The sequence below is a fragment of the Rutidosis leptorrhynchoides genome, chromosome 9, assembly GCF_046630445.1.
Source record: "Rutidosis leptorrhynchoides isolate AG116_Rl617_1_P2 chromosome 9, CSIRO_AGI_Rlap_v1, whole genome shotgun sequence".
NCBI lineage: Eukaryota > Viridiplantae > Streptophyta > Magnoliopsida > Asterales > Asteraceae > Rutidosis > Rutidosis leptorrhynchoides.
In genome coordinates this window covers 81,056,794-81,065,409 of record NC_092341.1, presented here as the reverse complement: position 1 = coordinate 81,065,409, position 8,616 = coordinate 81,056,794, and positions in this window count along the sequence as shown.

Genomic DNA, 8,616 nt, shown 5'->3' with positions numbered 1-8,616 from the left:
GAAGACGCAAATGACCAAAAAGCTCAAAAGTACAAAAGACAATCAAAGAGGTTCCAATTATTGATAAGAAACGTCTCGAAATTACAAGATTCAAAACGCAAAGTACAAGATATTAAATTGTACGCAAGGACGTTCGAAAATCCGGAACCGGGACATGAGTCAACTCTCAACGCTCGACGCAACGGACTAAAAATTACAAGTCAACTATGCACATAAATATAATATAATATTTAAATAATTCTTATAATTATTTATATATTATATAAATAAATAAAAACCGTCGGCAAGAAAGACTCCAAATTGTGTGAGCTGTATTTACAAACTCCGCGACTCGCGGAGTTTGAAGGCAAAAAGGGCCGCGAGTCGCGGAGCCCCAAATTCTGCAATTCCCTATAAAGCCAACCGAATTCTTATCATTTTTCATCAAACATATATCCATCCATCTCTCTATCTATATCGTAATATTTATATTTATAATTTATATTTTAATTTTAATTATAATTCTAATAATAAGGGTATGTTAGAAAATGTTGTAAGGGTGTAAGTCGAAATTCTGTCCGTGTAACGCTACGCTATTTTTAATCATTGTAAGTTATGTTCAACCTTTTTAATTTAATGTCTCGTAGCTAAGTTATTATTATGCTTATTTAATCCGAAGTAATCATGATGTTGGACTAATTACTAAAATTGGGTAATTGGGCTTTGTACCATAATTGGGGTTTGGACAAAAGAACGACACTTGTGGAAATTAGACTATGGGCTATTAATGGGCTTTATATTTGTTTAACTAAATGATAGTTTGTTAATGTTAATATAAAGATTTACAATTGGGCGTCCCTATAAATTACCATATACATTCGATCGGACACGATGGGAGGGTATTTATATGTACGAATAATCGTTCATTTAACCGGACACGAGAATGGATTAATAGCCACTAGAATAATTAAAACAGGGGTGAAATTATGTAAAAGGACACTTGGAATAATTGATTACAAAATATTAAAACCTTGGGTTACACTCAGTCGACATCCTGGTGTAATTATTAAACAAAGTATTAAAATCTTGTTACAGTATAAGTCCCCAATTAGTTGGAATATTTAACTTCGGGTATAAGGATAATTTGACGAGGATACTCACACTTTATATTTATGACTGATGGACTGTTATGGATAAAAACCAGACGGACATATTAAATAATTCAGGACAAAGGACAATTAACCCATGGGCATAAAACTAAAATCAACACGTCAAACATCATGATTATGGAAGTTTAAATAAGCATAATTAATTTATTTCATATTTTATTTCCTTTATTTTATATTTAATTGCACTTCTAATTATCGCATTTTTATTGTTATTGTATTTAATTGCATTTTTAATTATCGTACTTTTTAATTATCGCAAGTTTATTTTATCGCACTTTTATTATTCGCAATTTCATTATCGTTATTTACTTTACACTTTAATTTAAGTCTTGTATTTATTTTTAATATTTTACATTTGGTTTTAACTGCGACTAAAGTTTTAAAATTGACAAACCGGTCATTAAACGGTAAAAACCCCCCTTTATAATAATAATATTACTTATATATATATTTATATTTTTATAAAAGTAAACTAATATAGCGTTAAGCTTTGTTTAAAGATTTTCCCTGTGGAACGAACCGGACTTACTAAAAACTACACTACTGTACGATTAGGTACACTGCCTATAAGTGTTGTAGCAAGGTTTATGTATATCCATTCTCTAAATAAATAAATATCTTGTGTAAAATTGTATCGTATTTAATAGTATTTCCTGCTAAAATTAATAGCTATTTTATATACACCTCGCGACACATCAAGTTAATTTTTGGCGCCGCTGCCGGGAATCTCTTAAAAGCCGGAAGCGCAACTCTAATATATATAAAAAAAAAAGATTTTTAGTTTACTTTTATTAAAATTCGTTTTTATAAAAATACGTTTTAAATATTCGAAAATATAAAAAGAAAAACAAAAATATAAGTATTTTTAAGATTTTGTTAAATATTTAAGTTTTATAAAGTTTCTTTATTTTTATATAAGTTTTATTTAAGTATTTTGTTTTCATTTAAAACATAAAAAAAAAAGGTCGAATTAAAAACTACACCAGAGTTGAATTTTGGAACCCCGCGACTCGCGGGGTTTGCTGCTTGGAATACCGCAAGTCGCGGAGTAACTCTGACACCGACAGAAACCCTAAACATCATTAATTACGGGGTATTTATTAATTATTATTATTATAAACCCTAATTATCTATTATTATTATAATTAAGTTTTATTTTAAAGTTTCTTTTTATTTAATTTGTTTTATTTAGTTAAATTAGTTTTATTAAATTGTAAAATTAATAGTTTTAATAAATAAATAATATAAAAATAATATTTTTATAAAAATTGTACTTTTTACAACTTTTTGTATATTTTTATATTTTGTCCCTTTTTAATAGTTTTAGCGTAATTTTTGTATTTTTCGCTCGTATTTATTTTTAACTCATAGTTTTTGCCATAGTTATTTTTACTTCTAGATTTTTAGGCTTTGCCGTAAAATTCCTTAAGTGCTTTTTCTTTAGACTAAGATTTAGGTACTTTAGAATTTTGCGACGCCTTTTTAAGTTTTAGTTTCTTTTTAAGTTATTTCCATTTGGGATTTAGTTTTTTCTGTAAGCTTTAATATTTTTAGACGACTTTTACCTATGTATCAATTATCATTCCAATTAGTAATCTCAATTTGCGATTATAATTTTAAGTTAGTTGTAGTAATAAGGTTAGGTTAGTCAAGTGTTTTTAAGTTTTATAAGTTTCTTTTATTTTTCCGTCGCCTTTTATCTTTCTTTCTTATTTTTCTTTTTCGATCTTTTTCCGACGAACTCTTTTTCTTTCTTATTTCTCGCTATTCTAGTTTTTAGGACATAGATTTTTATTCTACTTCTTATCTAATTTTCTTAAAATTACGAAAATTTATTTTAAGTGGTTAAATTGATAGACATCAAAATTTTCTGGTTCGTAGTAATAGTTGGATTTGTACGTGGACCGGGTTATTGGAGCCAAACAGTCCTCAATTATATTGAGACCAAACGAATCCTGCCCCTCTGCTGCATCTTTTGGCTATTCGAAACGTGGGCAAAATCAGAAAAGTCTATTGATTGGATAACTTATTATAATTTTTCTTTCCTTTTAAAAACTAATAGGATATTCAGTGAATGCACCGAGCAAGACGTTCACCACCTTTTGTACGTTCACCACCTGTAACTAGATCAAGACATTTAGCAAATATTACCACCGTTGATTTTTCTTTAGAATCGTCATCCAGTCGACCAAGTACTCCAGTTCAAATTTCCGATAATCCATTTTTTGAACCCGACCTCACAATTGAGAATCCGGAGAATATTCAGGAACGATTCGTAGATCCTGAACCACTAAACTTTCCTCCGGAACCACCAATCATTCAAACAGAGATTGTTGAGGAACGAACTATTAAATCAGAATCCTCTAGTGATTCCGATTCAACAAATTCAATTATGGAGAATCTGGAACCTTTAAGTATGGAAGATCGAATGAGAGCTAAACGCACTGGCCAAGGTCACGCAATTACTCATCCAGACATTAATGCGCCAGATTATGAAATCAAAGGACAAATTTTACATATGGTGACTAATCAATGTCAATTTAGTGGAGCGCCGAAGGAAGATCCAAATGAACATCTACGTACCTTTAATAGGATCTGCACACTATTTAAAATCCGAGAAGTGGAGGATGAACAGATATATCTCATGTTATTTTCCTGGACTTTAAAGGGAGAAGCCAAAGATTGGTTGGAATCGTTACCTGAAGGGGCGATTGATACATGGGATGTTTTAGTTGAAAATTTTCTTAAACAATTCTTTCCTGCATCTAAAGCCGTAAGACTTCAAGCAGAAATTGTTACGTTTACACAGAAGCCAAATGAAACTCTATATGAGGCGTGGACTAGATTTGGAAAGTTATTAAGAGGATGTCCGCAACATGGTTTAGACACCTGTCAAATAGTACAAATATTCTACCAAGGATGCGACATCACTACAAGGAAAGACATAGATATAGCAGCTGGTGGTTCTATTATGAAGAAAACCGAAACTGATGCTTACAAAATTATTGATAACACTGCTTCCCACTCACATGAGTGGCACCAAGAAAAAGATATCGTTAGATCATCTAAAGCAGCTAGAGCCGATTCTAGCCATGACTTAGATTCCATTTCCGCAAAGATAGATGCTGTCGAGAGACGAATGGAAAAGATGACTAAGGATATTCACTCAATACGAATTAGTTGTGAGCAGTGTGGAGGACCACATTTGACAAAAGATTGTCTCAGTATTGAATTAACAATGGAACAAAGAGAGAATATTTCATACATAAACCAAAGGCCTGGAAATAATTATCAGAATAATTATCAACCGCCAAGACCGATTTACAATCAAAACCAGAACTATAACCGAAATATTCCATACAACAACCAACAAGGTCCTTGCAATCAACAAGTATCCAATAATAATTACAATCAGCAAAGACCTAATTTTCAAAACAAACCACCAGAATAAACCGATGATAAAAAGCCGAATTTAGAAGATATGATGACGAAGCTAGTTGAAACTCAAACGCAGTTTTTCACATCTCAGAAACAAACCAATGAACAAAATGCTCAAGCATTTAGAAATCAACAAGCTTCTATTCAAAATATGGAACAAGAAGTAAGTAACCTAGCAAGGTTAATAGGTGAAAGAAAACCGGGAAGTCTACCTAGTGATACAAATGCTAACCCCCGGAATGAAACAGCTAAAGCCGTTACCACAAGAAGTGGTACAACACTTAAACCACCTGAAATACCTGTAACTTCTGATGAAACTATTCCTACTCTACAAGAACTACAACCTGATCAAGATAAGGAAAAAGAACCGGTAGTTGAAAAGGTTAATGAAAATAACACAGTTAAGGCTAAACCTTATGTTAAACCATACCAACCACCACTTCCTTACCCGAGTAAAATGAAGAAAGAGAAACTTGAAGCCGAGCAATCCAAATTCTTGGATATGTTTAAACAGATAAATGTAATCTTCCTTTCATTGATGTGATTTCAGGAATGCCTAGATATGCTAAATTCTTGAAAGATCTAATCTCAAATAGAAAGAAAATGGAAGAACTCTCGGCTGTTACTATGAATGCTAATTGTTCAGCAGTGCTGTTGAATAAGATACCAGAAAAACTATCTGATCCAGGAAGTTTCACAATTCCATGTTTTCTAGGTAGTCTTAGTTCAATAGAAGCATTGGCAGACTTAGGTGCTAGTATAAATTTAATGCCGTATTCACTATACGCTAAACTAGACCTTGGAGAATTGAAACCAACTAGAATAAGCATACAACTAGCCGATAGATCAATAAAATATCCTAGAGAGATAATGGAGAACATGCTAGTTAAAGTTGGTACTTTAGTATTTCTAGTAGATTTTGTTGTTATGGACATGGAAGAAGATTCTCAAGTTCCTCTCATATTAGGAAGACCATTCTTAAACACGGCTAAAGCAATGATAGACGTGTTCGGTAAGAAATTGACCCTAAGTATAGAGGACGAGAGTGTTACCTTTTCAGTTGATAGAGCAATACAACAACCACAATCTGCAGATGATACATGTTATTATATTCAAACTATAGATGCACATGCAGAATTATTAGAAGAATTTCCAGAATTACAAGGAACAGGAGAATGTTCTTTAGGAGAAAGTAATGAACCAATTGATGAAGCTGAAATGTTAGCTACACTAATAGCTAATGGATATGAACCAACAACAGAAGAAATCCAAATGCTAAAAGAAGAAGACAGATATCGATACAAATCATCGATAGAAGAACCTCCAAAATTAGAGTTAAAGCCACTTCCAAACCATTTGGAATACGCTTATTTACATGGTGAATCTGAATTACCTGTAATAATATCGTCTTCTCTTACTGAAAATGAGAAATCACAGCTCATTTCTGTGTTGAAAGCTCATAAACCAGCCATTGCATGGAAGATTCATGATATTAAAGGAATAAGTCCTTCGTATTGCACACATAAAATCCTTATGGAAGAAGGTCATAAAACGTATGTGCAACGCCAACGAAGACTAAATCCTAATATGCAAGATGTAGTTAAGAAAGAAATTATTAAACTGCTAGATGCAGGTTTGATATATCCAATTTCTGATAGTCCATGGGTAAGCCCAGTTCAATGCGTACCTAAGAAGGGTGGCATGACTGTCATTACAAATGAAAAAAATGAGCTTATTCCTACTAGGACTGTAACAGGATGGCGTGTATGTATTGATTATAGAAAATTAAATGACGCCACCAGAAAAGATCACTTTCCCTTACCTTTCATAGATCAAATGTTGGAAAGATTAGTCGGAAATAGTTACTATTGTTTTCTAGATGGATTTTCCGGATATTTTCAAATTCCAATAGCACCAGAAGACCAAGAGAGAACCACATTCACGTGCCCTTATGGTACTTTTGCTTACAAACGCATGCCATTTGGACTTTGTAACGCCCCTGCAACCTTTCAAAGGTGTATGATGGCGATTTTTCATGACATGATAGAAGAATGCATGGAAGTTTTCATGGATGACTTTTCAGTCTTCGGTGATACATTTGAATCATGTCTAGTTAATCTGGAATGAATGCTTATTAGATGCGAACGATCAAATCTAGTTCTTAATTGGGAGAAATGCCATTTCATGGTTAAAGAAGGCATCGTTCTTGGACATAAAATTTCAAAAGAAGGAATTGAAGTGGATAGAGCTAAAGTAGATGTAATTGCTAAACTTCCACATCCCACCAATGTTAGAGGAGTTAGGAATTTTCTAGGGCATGCCGGTTTTTACCGACGTTTCATAAAAGATTTTTCTAAAATTGCCACTCCTATGAATAAACTCCTAGAAAAGGATGCGCCATTCATCTTTTCAGATGAGTGTATCAAATCTTTTAATATTCTTAAAGAGAAACTCACTAATGCGCCGATCATGATAACACCAAATTGGAATCTACCATTTGAACTAATGTGCGATGCAAGTGATTTTGCAATGGGAGCCGTTTTAGGACAAAGGATTGAAAAACGATTTCAACCTATATATTATGCTAGTAAGACGTTACAAGGAGCACAAACGAACTATACAACTACTGAAAAAGAACTCCTTGCTATTGTCTTTGCTTTTGAAAAATTTCGATCATATCTCGTTCTAGCAAAAACGGTGGTCTATACCGACCATTCTGCTCTTAGATACCTATTTTCAAAACAAGATGCTAAACCAAGATTAATCCGTTGGATCTTACTCTTACAAGAGTTTGATATTGAAATCCGAGATAAAAGAGGAGCAGAAAATCTCGCCGCTGATCATCTTTCTCGTCTTGAAAATCCTGAGTTAGAAGTTCTAAATGAATCGGCCATACAAGACAACTTTCCTGATGAATATCTATTGAAGATAGATTATAAAGAAATTCCATGGTTTGCAGACTATGCAAACTATTTAGTTTGTGGATTCCTTGAAAAAGGATTATCGTACCAAAGACGAAAGAAATTCTTCAGTGATATAAAACACTATTTTTGGGAAGATCCACATCTGTTTAAAAGTTGTCCCGATGGAATAATACGCCGATGTGTATTTGGAGATGAAGCTAGTAAAATATTAAACCATTGTCACACAGGACAAACAGGAGGGCATTATGGGCCTCAACTAACGGCAAGAAAAGTTTATGATGCTGGATTCTATTGGCCTACAATTTACAAAGACGCACACCTTCTTTGCAAATCCTGTAATGCTTGTCAAAGGGCCGGAAAAATAAGTCAACGTGATGAAATGCCACAAAATGTCATCCAAGTATGTGAAGTATTTGACATTTGGGGTATTGACTTTATGGGTCCATTTCCAAAATCTCATAATAATCTATATATACTCGTAACCATTGATTATGTATCTAAATGGGCGGAAGCACAAGCTCTCCCAACTAACGATGTACGAGTTGTAGTAAACTTTTTAAAACGTCTTTTTACAAGGTTTGGAACACCGAAAGCTTTAATAAGTGATCGGGGTACTCATTTCTGTAATAATCAACTTGAGAAAGTTCTTAAAAGATATGGAGTAACTCATAAAATCTCCACCGCATATCATCCACAAACAAGTGGATAAGTTGAAAATACCAACCGAGCTTTAAAACGTATTCTAGAGAAAACCGTAGGATCAAATCCGAAGGAATGGTCCATTAAATTGGAGGATGCACTCTGGGCTTTTAGAACAGCCTACAAAACTCCAATTGGAACCACACCTTTTAGACTTGTTTATGGAAAAGCATGTCATCTTCCAGTAGAAATTGAACACAAAGCATTTTGGGCTTTGAAGACATGTAATCTTGATTTACATGAAGCCGGACGTCTACGGTTAAGTCAACTAAACGAATTAGAAGAATTAAGACATGAAGCATACGAAAATTCGTTAATCTATAAAGAAAGAACGAAGAAATGGCATGATAAAAGAATCAGAAGTTCAAAAGAATTTAAGGAAGGAGACAGAGTTCTTCTTTTCAATT